A 15,998-nucleotide genomic window follows, 5' to 3' on the forward strand; every position below is an offset into this window, starting at 1 on the left:
AAGGTGGAAGGTATGGGTCAAGTCTACCCATCTCTCACACAAGGCGCGAAGGCCGAATCGATCACACACTCTGTTGGCGTGAGGCAACGCCAGGATAAAGGGCTCAAAGCCCAACTCTCGAACCCGGGCTTTAGCCGCCGGGCTCAACATGGCATACCAGACGTGGATCTCCTCAGTGGTCCCGGAAATGCCAATGACCTGGAAGGAACAGAATGGGTAAGTTTAAATCTCGCTCCTAGGCTTGTGCCTAATAAAGGTTTGTTAACCTAGTTGTTATTGCGGTCATGCTTAAGTCTAACCTAGAGACTCTTTGTCAATTAGGACCGTCATTTGGTGAAATTTTGTTCTTAGGGTCGTTTGTATAAGATTTGACTAGTTCATTATTTGGTGTTCCATTCTCCCGCGTATTGGCAAAGAGATTGATCCAATTTTGACATTTAATTTGGTCGTTTAGGCTTTTTCTACTATTCACGCGCACTATTCACGCTTTCACTATTCACGCTTTCACTATTCACGTACTATTCACGTGCACTTTTCATGTTTTTACTATCCACATGCACTATTCACGTTTTTACTATTCACGTGCACTATTCACGTTTTTACTATTCACGTGCACTATTCATGTTTTTACTATTCATGTGCACTATTCACGTGCTATTCACGTTTTTACTATTGACATGCATTGTTCGTATTTTTACTATTCACATGCATATAATTCACATTCTTTCAAAAAGATAAATAAAACATTGCTTGCGTGCATAGAAATTCGTGTTGTCTAGCTAAAGTCTTCTAAAGCAACTTAGAGGTTAGCATGCAAATCATGTTCAAAGTAGGGTTACTAAAGCCTAGAAGTCTAGTCAAAGAATGAAACCTGGTTAGAGTGAGTCCGACTCAGATGTGAAGCAGGATCCTGGAAAGGGGCCACTGTAGTCAGGTTCTCAAAACCCGCATCCATGCCCTTCGTGCCGTCGTATTTATCCAAATCCATCACGAGAATAATCCAAATCAGAAGTTAGAGAGAGAGAGAAGAGAGAGAAGGTGTGGGGTTGAAATGAAACCCCACCACCTTATATAAGAAAAGGGAATGGCATTCCCGTAAATAGTGAAAAAGGTACGATGTGACATAAAGGTAAAAAGTAAATAATTAATTACCAGGTGCACAAACCTCCGATTTGCAGTCCGTTTCAGCCTGCATTTCTGCCAGGTGGTGACCGATAACATCAAGATATGACTCCAGATGACAGCCAAATTTTACAGAACAGTGGCGCCAGTAAAAAATACAGACAACAGTCAACAGAAAAATAATTGTTAGCCTGAAGCGTTCCAGACGAAAAGATAAGGACGCTCTTATCGAGCAACTCAAATACCCGAGACGATAGCTCCAGTAAAGACACAGACAACAACGCTTTAGAATTCAGAATAGTTAGAAAGAACCTTTTGCTATTGAGCCATCTTACCCGCGGTCATGGACCAGGGTTGCTTTTGAGCCATGTTACCCACGGTCGTAGACCAGAGTTGCTTTTGAGCCATTTTACCCACGGTCGTGGACCAGAGTTGCTTTTGAGCCATTTTACCCGCGGTCGTGGACCAGGGTTGCTTTTGAGCCATTTTACCCGCGGTCGTGGACCAGGGTTGCTTTTGAGCCATTTTACCCGCGGTCGTGGACCAGGGTTGCTTTTGAGCCATTTTACCCGCGGTCGTGGACCAGGGTTGCTTTTGAGCCATTTTACCCGTGGTCGTGGACCAGGGTTGCTTTTGAGCCATTTTACCCGCGGTTTGGACCAGGGTTGCTTTTGAGCCATTTTACCCGCGGTCATGGACCAGGGTTGCTTTTGAGCCTTTTTTACCCGTAATCGATTTAGAGACTAGGGTCGCTAGAAAGAGCTTCTTACCCGCAGTCAATTTAGGCTAGGGTCCTTAAGAAGAACATCTGTTGGCAGCCGATTCGAAGGCAAGGACGGAGAGGATCGAAGGTGATGCTGGAGCGCGCAGCGCAGAGGTCAGGTATTCTTCCTCCTACTCTTTACGTGTCTTTTACTTTAATATATTTACATTGCATGTGTTGCGTTAGCAAAAAACGTTTTCAAAACACACACATCACTGTCAAAATAGGAAAGTAGGGGTAACTGTAGACACCGAGTCGGAGGACCTGTGACGAAAACCTGAAACAAGACGGTTGAAGAGGTTGGTTCCGGGAGTTTTTAACGCAAAAACTATATAATAAAAATGAGAGGTCAGTAGGAGTCGCGATCGCCGAGTGGACGGCTCGCGAGTGCTCAGTAACGTGGTGCGAGCACCTAGCGACAATCGGCGCGCGCCCGACCGGCAGTTGGACGCGTACCCGACGGCGCGAGGCGCATGCCTGACGGCCGCTGGGCGCGCGCGCCCGACAGCACAGAGCGAATGCCCGACGGCCGCTGGGCGCGCACGCCCGGCAGCCTCTGGGCGAACTCCCAATGGGCGTTGGGTGAACGCCCAACTGCGGTGGGCGAACGCCCAACCTTCGTTGGGCGGACGCCCAACGTGGTTGGGCGAACGCCCAACTTTTGTTGGGCAAACGCCCAACATAAGTTGGGCGTTCGCCCAACTAGGTTGGGCGTTCGCCCAACCTACTTTGGGCGACGCCCAACTTTAACCGGGCGTCGCCCAAAGATTCCGGGATCCGTGCCTATATAAGGCACGGATCCCCATGCATTTTAGAGGAAAAAAAGAGAGGATTTTTGGAGCTTTCTCACTCTAGACATTTTTAGAGAGAGAAAGTCAATTTTTTGGAGAAAATATTTTTTTTCCCAAAAAAATCCAAATTTTCAAAAGTTGAATATTTTATCGAAAACACAAAAATACCGGAAAATCACAACTCGTGGAATCAACCGACTTCGACTGTCAGATACCAAACTTGAGGTATTATCCAAGGACTAGACTCATTTTATTTTATTTAATTCCTTTTCTTTATTTATTTATTTTTATGTTATAATTTTTATTTAGTCATTTGTTTATCACGTTTTTTATTGTTATCCCGTATTTATTTAAATTTCGTCACGCGTTAAATAAATGTTCGGTTTTGTTTTGAAATAAAAAACCTCATTTTAATATCCCAATACGAACCGTGATCCGATTCAAAGGTAGTTCGGGTATTAAAAACGTTGTAATTATAAGTTTTAAAAATATTTCAAAATAACGTTTTAAAATAAAAACGTCGTTTTAGGAGTCTCCGTTATAGGCTATGATCCAATTTGGGTAGCTCGGAGATCCAAAACGATAGAGTAGATCTAATTTAAGGTATTTGAATAAATCTGGAAAGTTTTGGATTGGTGCTGTAATTCTGCCTTTTCTGTCACTAACAGCAGATTGGCGACGGATTTTCCGTCGGTAATCTGTTGGAAACCGAAAATCGCCCTTTAAATCCATTTTTTTCTCATTTTTTATGCTTAATCTCTTATATACATGTATGTAATTATGTAATATATTGGTCAAAATCATTTTCAAGTTCTATAACTATTAATTATTTATTATGTAGCTATTTATTCCATGTTGGAATTTAATTGGTTTGGATTTAATGTTTTAAAGTAGTATATATGTATATATATGTAGTTTTGGCTCATTTGAGCTATATTAGCTATTATTTAGGATGGAAGTTATTTTCTTTGTATATTCATTATGTAAAATTAATTTGAGATGAATATTATTTTCCATCTATGGGTTTTGCCCATTATTTTCATGTGTTTTTGGTGGGATAAAAAATGTATTATACTTAGTATTTTGTGTCATCATTGTTATATCTATACCTAGTATTTTTTACTTATCTTTTTAAACTATATCCTTATTTTTAGATAAAATGTATATATGTATATTCACCTCTTTTTTTTTACTTTAATATACATATTTCAAGTTTGTTTTATTTGGTGAATTTTGAGGGATTCAAAGGGTTCATTCTTGTGCATACATTCAAGTAAGGTTCAATTGAGTGGAAAAGGGGGAAAATAAACCACAAAAAGAGTTTAATTTGTTAATTTAAACTTAAGTTTTCTAGAAGTTCCTAAATTAAATAAAAGGCTTTCTTATTATTTCAAATCGTTTCCTAAAATATCACGTTTTAAAACCCTAATTCGTTCCAACGACGGATTAAGTGAACCTTGTAATTAAAACCGCTTCTTAAATTGTACATGATGGAGTTTTGAATCGTTTTCTTATCCAAATGGTTTTGTACAAAAATAAATGGACTTGTATGCTTAATCACGTTTTCTCGTTAAAGCTTTTTATCTCACACTTTCAAACACTCGAATCGTTCCAACGGCGATCCGAGTCGATATCATGTAAATTAACGGGGTTTGGAAACGTACCTAAATCGTTCCAACGGCGATTAAGGTACGAACCATGTAAATAAACTTGTTTTCGGGGAATGAGATTAGTTTAGAGTTAGTGTATAAAACGAAGCATAAATCACACTATAAATAAGTCAATTCTTCCTTCTCCCTCTCTCTCCTATGTATTTTGAATTGATGTAAATGGGTGATTCTCTACCAAAATGGCTTTCAATAATATATGCTCAAAACGGTTTTTTCAAAACGAGAAAGAAAAGGTTTCAAATGAATTTTAAACTTAAAGAAATATGCGATTAGTCCGTTATCGCCTAACACGCTGAGTAGGAGGCCGATGGTTCATAACCGGGCGATGTCGGGGTGCCTAGTAGCCTTTCTCCGGAAAGGAGCTAGCCTTCTCGGCTCGTACCTAAGTTTCCCGAACCCTCACCGGTCTCCCGCAAGGGATCGGTGTTCATTTTCCCATTCGTGGGTGGCGACTCTTCCATACTCCGAGCTCCGGTCCTGCCGAGCAGCTTGATTCCGCGATTGGTTGCTTTCGGCGCCAATCACCGCTTACGTCTCCATGAGGTGTCCACCCTCCGGTCCGCCCGGGAGATTAGGCCGCGGCACCTCGTCTAACAACCGTGCCTTTAATAGTTTTAGTGGAAGGTTTAGAAGTTAATTCCTCATTTTGCAAAGAAGTTAATAAGTTGGGAATTACCTCATTAATTGGAGAAAGATCAATATGTTCCCTAGAACTATGAAAGAGATTAGAGAAATACTCAATTACATGATCAGATAATCTAATTGTATCAGAAGTAGGACCCTCATCTCCGATCCTCAAATGATGAATGTTGGCCCATATCTTTCTAACTATAGCAGACCTTTGGAAAAAACTAGTGTTCTGATCCCCCTCTTTAAGCCACTTAACACGGCTTTGCTCTTTGTACATCATCTCCTGCCGAAGAAGTTGTAAATCAAGGTTGGAGCAGGCGGCAGAAGCAGCACTACTCAACTCCGGAGAATCTCCTTGTTCTGAAATTTGCTTTTGAATATCTGCAAGATGAACTTCAGCCAGGTGGATATTAGAATCAATTCTGCCAAACACTTTTTTATTCCAATCCCTGAGAATAGGCCTAAGAGTGTGAAGTTTATGATATAATAGTTGTGCAGGAGGGAGAGAGATGTGGGAAGCTGTCCAGTGATTAGTAATTACCCCCTTTAAAGAATCATTAGTGGTCCACATGGCATGGAATCTGAACCTAGCCATCCTAGGTTCCCCAATTCTGCAATGAATGAGCATCGGGCAATGATCAGAATTATACCTTGCCAAAGTCGTGCAAGAGATAGAGTCCAAAGAATCTAAAAAACCCTCAAACACCAAAGCTCTATCCAAACGACATTCAACATGAGCCGCCCCATGCCGACCATTGGACCAAATAAACCTCTAACCCAAAGTATCAATATCAATAAGATCACAATCATCAATAAAATTCCTGAATTCCCTACAAGATCTAGCATCAGGAGGGGAACCAAGCTTCTCATGAGAGCCCATAATAGCATTGAAATACCCAAACACCAACCAATTATTATATGGAAAGGCACAACTATAGAGAGAATACCACAACTCCCTTCTTTCCGAAGCCAGGTTACTACCATAGACAAAAGAAAGCAGAAATGACTTACCACCCATCTGGTGTTGAACAGTAACATGCTAGACATGAGAAGAATAAAGAGAAAGAGAAGAAGTATCCCTAGAAAGAAGCCAAAGAGTCGGCGAATCCTTATCATTCCAGGCAAAGAGAGAAAGACCCAGAGATCCCCAAAACCAATCAGAAGTGTCACTAAAACAAACAAGAGGTTCTGTAAGACACAAAAAATTTGGATGATGTTGTTGGCACAGAAGCTTCAGGGCTCGTTGAGTGCGATCATTACCGATGCCCCTATAATTCCAAAATAACACAATCATTGAAACCGCACAGGCAGCTTGCTATGCCGTTTACCACTGACCTCAAGGGGAATGCTATTATCTTTGTGTTTCTTCCTTTTTTGGACTTTAGACCAAGTCTTTTCCTCGTGATCATTAACCATCTTGTTTTCTGAATGCTCAATGATTTGCAAATTAGGAATTTCAGAAACCGGAGGATTGGGGTGAGAGGTTTGCCAACCCAAGATTCCCAGCTCTTTATCAAGTTGATAAGAAGGAAAGCTAAGAGAAGGAGAGGCATGGGCCGTGCCAGAATTAGAGTCAAGAACCGACTCACTAATCTTGACTGAACTGTGAAGTACCATCTACAAGTCATAGTTATTAGGTTTGTCAGACTCTCCTTTGGCAGGAGCTCCTTTAGAGGATTCACCAATATCAATGTGAACTCCTAGATTCTATTTCCAAATCCGAGTAACAGACCTACCTCGGGGCTCGGGAGATCCCATCTTTTGCTTCCCATTTCTTTGCTTTATGTCAACATGTTTTTCACGATAAAGGTTCCTTTATACAAGCTCCAGCAGAATGACCAATGGAATGGCAAATGGAGCATAAGTCAGGAAGCCTTTTATATTTAAGGGAAATCCAATGCATTGAGGTGTCAGTATCCACCCTTAGTTTGTATTGAATTTCCTTAGAAAGCTCCACATCAATCAAGATACGAGCATAATGACCCATTTCACCCTCCATAGTATTCTTGTCAAAACAAAGGGGCACCCCAATCGCCCTTGCAATGCTTGCCATAATCCGGTTATCCCAGAATTCCCAAGGAAGATTATAGAATCAGACCCAAACTTGAGCAGATGTGGATTTGTGAGAGTCTGGATTAAATCTCGGGCTCCAAGGAATGAAACGCATAATCCCAGGCCTAAGAGCAATGGCACCACGACTCCAAATAGATTGGAGAGCCTCTGCGGACGAAAGAATGATGTGGTAAAAACCTTTACCTAAAGAAATCAATTTCCAATCAGGAGAACAACCCCAAATAGATGAAAGTTTGGCCTTCAAGTCCGGTTGCTTTCAAGGAGATTCCCCTTTAGCAAGAGTGATACGGCCGATAATAGAATGCTTACAAAGATTGAGCCTTTCATTGTAAATATCCTGCTGTATTTTGACGACTTTAAAGCCACCTTCTTCAGATATAAGAGATCGATCCACGGGGGAAGGAACGTCAGTAGATATAGCCGCAGAAGGAGCAGCACCAACAAGAGTAGCCGCATAGGACGTAGGCCCAGCAGAGGGCCCGGGTCCCGAAGGAGGACAAATAGCAGCATCACGAGATCCAGGCAAGGCATGTTTCAAATAAGATGATCTAGAAAAAAGATGAGCAATGGAGCAATCCATCTCCATCAGATCTACGAGCGCCGAAAAGCCGAACAATAATCATAGCGGACGACGGCAGATCCTCGATTTCGATTGGCTAAAAGGAAATCAATCAATCAATCAAATAATTGTTTACAAAGTTATAGAGAATAATAAAACCAACACAGCGGTTACTCAAAATATAACTATATAAAATATTAATTATCTGTATTCAATCATTTTACAAAACTTATTTAACGTGTTTAATTTAAACATATCACATACAATTAATTTAAACATAAAATAACCTTGCAAAACTAATTAAAAAACATGAATAATTAAGAAGCAGATATTCTGGAAAATATTTAAAAAAAACCCTATACAGTTTTAGGTCTGGTTTGGTGAGGTCTCGCTGCTGCTTACAAGCAGCTGCCAATTGCGTGGGGCTGCTGCCTTGCGGCAGGAGCCCCTTAACCCGAGTTAAAATATTTTTTTCTTTATTTATTTATTCATTTAATTTTAGTTTTAATCAGATTAAAGTTAATTCCAGAATCATAGTTTAGTTATCAAATAATTAAAACAATGTTTTACTCATCGTTTAATCTAACATTTAATATTTTCATATATGAAATAACAGATTTAACATTTGCTCTGATACCACTATAGGAAAATAGACAAACGTAGACGCAACAGAATATAATTTTTTATCTATTTTCTCAACCAAGATTCGTAAATCATTATTTCATATCAATAGAGTTTAAATGTATGTACCTTGTTTGAAGAACTATCTACCGTTGAAAATAAAGAGCCTACGTAGATAATCAGTCTCCTTTTCACGAATAAGAACAACCCGAAAGAAACACGTGCTAAACAACCAAGAATAGCAACCAAGTGTAGATTGTCTCTAACGGTATCCACACAAACTAAGATACGAATGAACAAGATTGGTAATTATTCGAGTGAAAGTTCGAGAGAGAATTCTAGCCTGTAGAAGTGTGTTGGTCGAATTCTATAGGGGGAGTATATATAGGTTTTATTTTCTATTCCTAACCCTAATTCAATTAGGTTTAAGTAGTTAATTTGTATTCTAATCTTATTAGATTTATTAATTAAATAAATAAAAGATAATTACTAATTATATTTTAACTATATATCTAATATGTAAATATAATTAATAATTTCAATTCTAATCCCATTAGAATACTTATTTATGTTAGGATAATATTTAGACTTAATTAGTATTATAATCACATTATACAGTAAAACCTCTATATAGGAATACACTTGGGACCGAGCTATTTGTATAACAATTGGAAGGTTATTACTAAATAGAGTTTGGTATAATACAATCTCCACACATAAAATTTTAAATTTTTATCATAGGCATGCATGGTTTATATATGATGTATAACAATAGACATTAATAGAAAAAATTAAATATTTAGAATTTCAATTTAGAGTTTAGGTTTTCAATATATAGATAATTGTAATAGTTTTATGGGAAAAATGTAAACATCAATGAGAATACTAAATATTTATAATTTCAAGTTGTAGTTTATGTTTCCAACTCATAGATAATTTCAACAGTTTTTTTTAATATTTTTTAATTTAGTTTGAATTCTTAATATCTATATAAACTAGTCGAAAACCCGTGCGATGCACGGGGTATGAAACTTTTATATAATTTAAGTAAATAAATAAATTGACATATTTACTTTTAATGTTGCATATGAAGAAACTTTATCAATTCAATATGTTACATATAAAAAAATAAAATTCGTAAGAATTAGTCACAAATTCATCTTGATGAAAATTATTTTGGTTGATGGAATTTCATGATAACCAAGTATTCGAATTCAATTATTCATTCTGCTACAATAATCCAATATATCTAATTGAATCGGTTTAAGATGATGATTTCTCCTATTTTCATCTCGTAATATCTCATCAAGACATTCAATCAATTTGTTCTTCATTCTTTCACTATATAGAATATCAGCCATACTCGCAGATATCACTTATTTGATTTCATTAATATTTTCTAATAATTATATATTCTTGAATTTTGTAAGTAAGAAAAACAAACAAAAGAATTGAAAAAAAAAATGAAGGGACGAAAAAGATAATTAGGAGAGAACCATCTTCCTCTCGGTTTTTTTTTAAAATAAAAGAGAATATCGAGACATAAGCGTAGCCCATTAATTAAACATTTTATTTTTTCTTAATGAAGTATTAAGTCCATAAATTAATTTTAGTTAAATAGAATTAAATCGCAATTGTAACCACTCAGTACAAAAAAAAACGTTTTATAATTAATATGTGAAATTAATTATATTAATTAGAATCATTATGCTCAACATTTGAGAATTTGAAAAGATTCAAATAATAATATTTTCTTAATTAATATTTTTCAATAATTTGTCCTATGATCATATTTCATTTTCATCTGTTAAAAACTCTTGAAATACTAACAATTTTGTACGAACCATAATATAATAGTTAAAAATTATATAAGCCAATGTTGCAAAAGCAATTATCTCAATATCCATAATTAATGTACATTTTTAGGATTTTGAGCATCAAAATTTATTTTTATTTACATTGATTTTGAATTCGTATCTAGCATAATCCACATTCTTCAAGAATAAACATCTTATCAAGCGTATTAGACGCTTACAATCTCCTTGTCTAGAAAATTGGGAAATTTTTTCATCTTCCCGTAACTCTTGCTTTCTTTTATTATTTTAATTAATAGGCTAGTAATTATTTAATATATTATAAATATAAATTTGTTATTTTTAATTAATTAAATATTTATTTTTAATTTATTAAATATTTTTAATCTGATTTTTTACTACGTTGACAACTCATCAAAAAGACCTCTAAAACATTTCTTCTCATTTCTCTCTGCTTCCGTAATTATATATAGTATAGATAGATTTTTTTTACTATATTTAATTTTTACAAATTCATACATGTATTATTATGTATATTTTTTTTTATGAAAGCATAATAATGTATATTAAATTATGTTTTATTATGAATTAATACATCCACTTATATTTCATTTTTACAAATTTGCATACATTATTATGTAATACTAGTCGAAAACCCATGCGATGCACGGGGTATGAAACTTTTATATAATTTAGATAAATAAATAAATTGACATATTTACTTTTAAATAATTTTATATCATGCTATGAAAAAAAATTATATTATGTATATTTGAAATTAATATATATTTTTTAATGATAATTCAAATTAAATTAATTTTAAAAATAATTGACTACTTTTTTTTTATAGAATTTTAACTAAAGATGAATGATTTATTTATTTTTACAAAATTCAATGATTTGTACTTTTTAGGAATTTTAATACATTTTCATATTCCAAATATTCTGTGAAACAATAATAATAAAATAGCAGATTAATTAAGAAATATCTTAGAATATAATAAAAAATCAAAAATTGAATTAAACTATAATTAAAATTAAATATTATATTTACGATACAAAAGAATTACAATATAGATTAAACAAAAATTGAATTAAACTACAATTAAAATTAAATATTATATCTACGATACAAAAGAATTACAATCTATGTTAAAATTGAAGCAACATCAATATATTATTCTATAAACTATTACAATCAATACTTTTCTAATGTTGCATATGAAGAAACTTTATCAATTCAATATGTTACATATAAAAAAATAAAATTCGTAAGAATTAGTCACAAATTCATCTTGATGATAATTATTTTGGTTGATGGAATTTCATGATCACCAAGTATTCGAATTCAATTATTCATTCTGCTACAATAACCCAATATATCTAATTGAATCAGTTTAAGATGATGATTTCTCCTATTTTCATCTCGTAATATCTCATCAAGACATTCGATCAATTTGTTCTTCATTCTTTCACTGTATAGAATATCAGCCATACTCGCAGATATCACTTATTTGACTTCATTAATATTTTCTAATAATTATATATTCTTAAATTTTGTAAGTAAGAAAAACAAACAAAAGAATTGAAAAAAAATGAAGGGACGAAAAAAATAATTAGGAGAGAACCATCTTCCTCTCGGGTTTTTTTTTTTTGAAAATAAGAGAGAATGTCGAGACATAAGCGTATAAAAAGGAGAGTGAAAATATTTTTTCCCATTAATTAAACATTTTATTTTTTCTTAATGAAGTATTAAGTCCATAAATTAATTTTAGTTAAATAGAATTAAATCGCAATTGTAACCACTCAGTACAAAAAAAAAAACGTTTTATAATTAATATGTGAAATTAATTATATTAATTAGAATCATTATGCTCAACATTTGAGAATTTGAAGAGATTCAAGTAATAATATTTTCTTAATTAATATTTTTCAATAATTTGTCCTATGATCATATTTCATTTTCATCTGTTAAAAACTCTTGAAATACTAACAATTTTGTACGAACCATAATATAATAGTTAAAAATTATATAAGCCAATGTTGTAAAAGCAATTATCTCTATCCATAATTAATGTACATTTTTAGGATTTTGAGCATCAAAATTTATTTTTATTTACCTTGATTTTGAATTCGTATCTAGTATAATCCACATTCTTCAAGAATAAACATCTTATCAAGCGTATTAGACGCCTACAATCTCCTTGTCTAGAAAATTGGAAAAAACAACTTCTTGATAATAATAATAATAATAATAATAATAATAATAATAATATAACATAATTTATATTGAAATAAACTTCATTGTAAGTATAATATTCCAATATCTCTTTAATATTTTATTTAATATATCTCAAACTTCAATGAACAACTATCGTGTGAAACTTTATATCTATTTGTGCCAAAATGCATAAAAATAAAAAATACAATCCATATCAATTAGCTAAAACTCAAACTAAAAAAATGAGTGGATTTCAACATGTTCCGAATTAGAAAAATTAATCTAACTTCAATTAAAACTAAAAATTGAGTTCATAAAAAGCCGAAAATCTAAATTTTAACAATCAAAACGATAACACCTAGGAACATATACTAAAAAAGAATGCAAATATACAAAATCTTTATTTTAGTCATTTTGAAAAATAAATAAATGAAAAAGAAAACATGGATAAGGTAGCGAGAGGTATGGAATCTGGATAATGACAGAAATGGAATTTCATCTCTGAAAGATGAAACTATAACAACAATTGTTTAATAAAAATAAAACAACAGCACAATTGAGAAAGCCAAAAATTGAGTTCATATAAAGCCGAAAATCTAAATTTTAGTTAAGAGTTAGCAATCGAAACGATAACACCTAGCAACATATACTAAAAAAGAATACAAATTTACAAAATCTTTATTTTAGTCATTTTGAAAAAAAAAAGACAAATAAAAAAGAAAACATGGATAAGGTAGCGAGAGGTATGAAACCTGGGTAACGACAGAAATGGAATTTCATCTCTGAAAAATGAAACTATAACAACTATTGTTTAATAAAAAGAAAACAACAACACAATTGAGAACAAAAATAACTACACCATATGAAAAAAATCGAATAATTACCTTGAGAAACATAAGAATTTCTTGTAATTTTTGACACTTTTGTGTTTTCCGGTTTTAGTTGTTCATGCATCTTCTATTTTTGTTGGATTTCTTCAATTGAAGCTATCAGTTTGGAAAAAAAAAGACAAATAAAAAAGAAAACATGGATAAGATAGCGAGAGGTATAGAACCTGGGTAACAACAGAAATGAATCTGAAAGATGAAACTATAACAACTATTGTTTAATAAAAATAAAACAACAACATAATTGAGAACAAAATAACTACAACATATGAAAAAAAATCGAATATTTACCTTCAGAAATATAATACTATATGTCGTGACCAATGAATATAATGGTGGAATACTATCTATCATGCTTTATATAGAAGTTTATTTGTGACTTTTGGATTTTCTTTGCTTTGTGTTTTTTCATCTTCCCGTAACTATTGCTTTCTTTTATTATTTTAATTAATAGGCTAGTAATTATTTAATATATTATAAATATAAATTTTTTATTTTTAATTAATTAAATATTTATTTTTAATTAATTAAATATTTTTAATCTGATTTTTTACTACATTGACAACTCATCAAAAAGACTTCTAAAATACTTCTTCTCCTTTCTCTCTGCTTCCGTAATTATATATAGTATAGATATATATATATATAATTATTACTATATAGAGGCATAGTTTCTAAATGTGGGACTTGAAAAGTGTATAACAAATAACGTTTGGGAGGTTATTCCTATTTATAACTGGCCCAAGTTGGGACCGAGTTTTTAAAAAACAAAATAGAGGTTATTCTTATATAGAGTATTCCTATATAGAGGTTTTACTGTACTTACTAATTAATATTAGAAACATTATCATTAATTATATCATATATATATATATATATATATATATATATATATATATATATATATTCACATAATTAATAATTCACAATTCTAATCAAATTAGAATTCATATTTAATCCTTTACTTAATTTATCCATAACTATAATCAAATTTCAATTATCCAATAAATCAATTAAACAAATAACTACTCCCATACTATATAATTCACCCCCCCTCTCATTTCTCACTTTAAAATTACAATTCTGTCCTCCAGTCTTAATTATGTGTGTGACCCATTAGGTTGTTACTGTCACTAGCCGTATACGCTTACTGGAATTAATTTAAACAAGTTAATTTCAACTAAATGTATAATAGAATGAGTGCGCAGACTATTATAGGCAGAATCGTCACATTCTCCCACAACGATAAAAAGTCAGGTTGACCCTTAAACGAATCTGTAATTGTGGAACATGTCAAGTTACATATAATGAGACATTTGTTTTACTTGTCCAGATATAATTAACTCTGAATAGATAGGTTAAGTGAAATCTCCATTTCAATTGTTAACCCTATCATCACGCAAGGATTTCAAGTTAATTCTCCACAAGAGGCCATAGATATATATCCCATTTATCAAGAGTGATGAATGCTCAATCTAACATTAACTATCCCACAATTATTTGAAGTGATACCTAACGCCTGCCCGGACACACCAGATGTATCCTATATGGATCATGTTAGAAACAAAGTCAAAGCATCATACTCTATAATCCAAAATCACTAATTAAAGTTTGTTTGGGCCTAAGGATTACTTATACCTATTAATACATTTGAGACAAAACATGTGACACTAGATATATCCATCCATCATGTTATCTCAAGTCGGGTCCCCAATCCTAATGAAGTCCTTCCCCAGATCCATGCAACTGCCTAGATATCTGAATATCTAAAGCTTGTGAGATCAGCTTTATGTTTATGAACAGAAGACATTGTTACATGCAAGCCTCAACAATATTATTTTAATCCCTTAAACCTAATACTAGACTTGGGGCAATTTAAGTTTATCAACTAATTAGTTAGAATCATAAGGTATAGTCTCACTTTATGCTTGTATGAACACTTTATGATTGTTTTTATAAACTTGGGATTTTCTTTTATTTAACTTGTTGAGTTGTGATAAAAGATTAATGCTTTTGTATAGTTAAACATATTATATCTTATAAATCAAATGATTCAGTAACGAACAATTCATTTACAAATACTTTATATCCTAAAACAATTATCTATAGGACATAAAATCTACAAGAAAAAGGACAACTCATGGAGGATGTGCATCGATTATAGGGAGCTTAGCAGTAAAACTGTTAAGAATAGATTTCCAATGCCAATGATTGAAGAGTTACTTGATGAGTTGTATTCAGCTCATGTGTTTACCAAGATCGGTTTGACTACCAGTTACTATCAAATTAGAATGCATCCAGGGGACATCCATGAAACTGTAGTTAGAACTCATGAAGGGCACTATGAGTTCATAGTGATGCCCTTTGGCCTCACAAATGCACCCTCTATGTTCCAAAGTCTGATGAACAAAGTGTTTAAGCCTTATTTGAGGAAATATGTGCTTGTATTTTTCAATGACATTCTGGTTTATAGCCATGATATAGAGTCTCATTTGGTTCATTTGAGAAATGTATTTTTGAAGTTGCAGGAACACTAGCTGTTAGCTAAAAAGATTAAGTGTGCATTTAGGACTAGCTCAGTGGAATACCTAGGCCATGTGATCTTTAAAGATGAGGTATCTACAGACCCTAAGAAGATGGCAGTTGTAGCTCAATGGCCAATTCCAACTAACATTAAGCAACTAAGTGGCTTTTTAGGCATGGCAGGGTATTATAGAAGATTTATAAGGCAATATGGGGTCCTAAGTAAGCCCTTTATAGACCTGCTTAAGAAGGATGACTTTATTTGGACTGAATTGGCTACCACAACTTTTAATACACTGAAACATGCCCTCATTATTGCTTTAG

This window comes from Euphorbia lathyris, chromosome 1, assembly GCF_963576675.1.
Source record: "Euphorbia lathyris chromosome 1, ddEupLath1.1, whole genome shotgun sequence".
In the NCBI taxonomy this organism is placed as follows: Eukaryota; Viridiplantae; Streptophyta; class Magnoliopsida; order Malpighiales; family Euphorbiaceae; genus Euphorbia; species Euphorbia lathyris.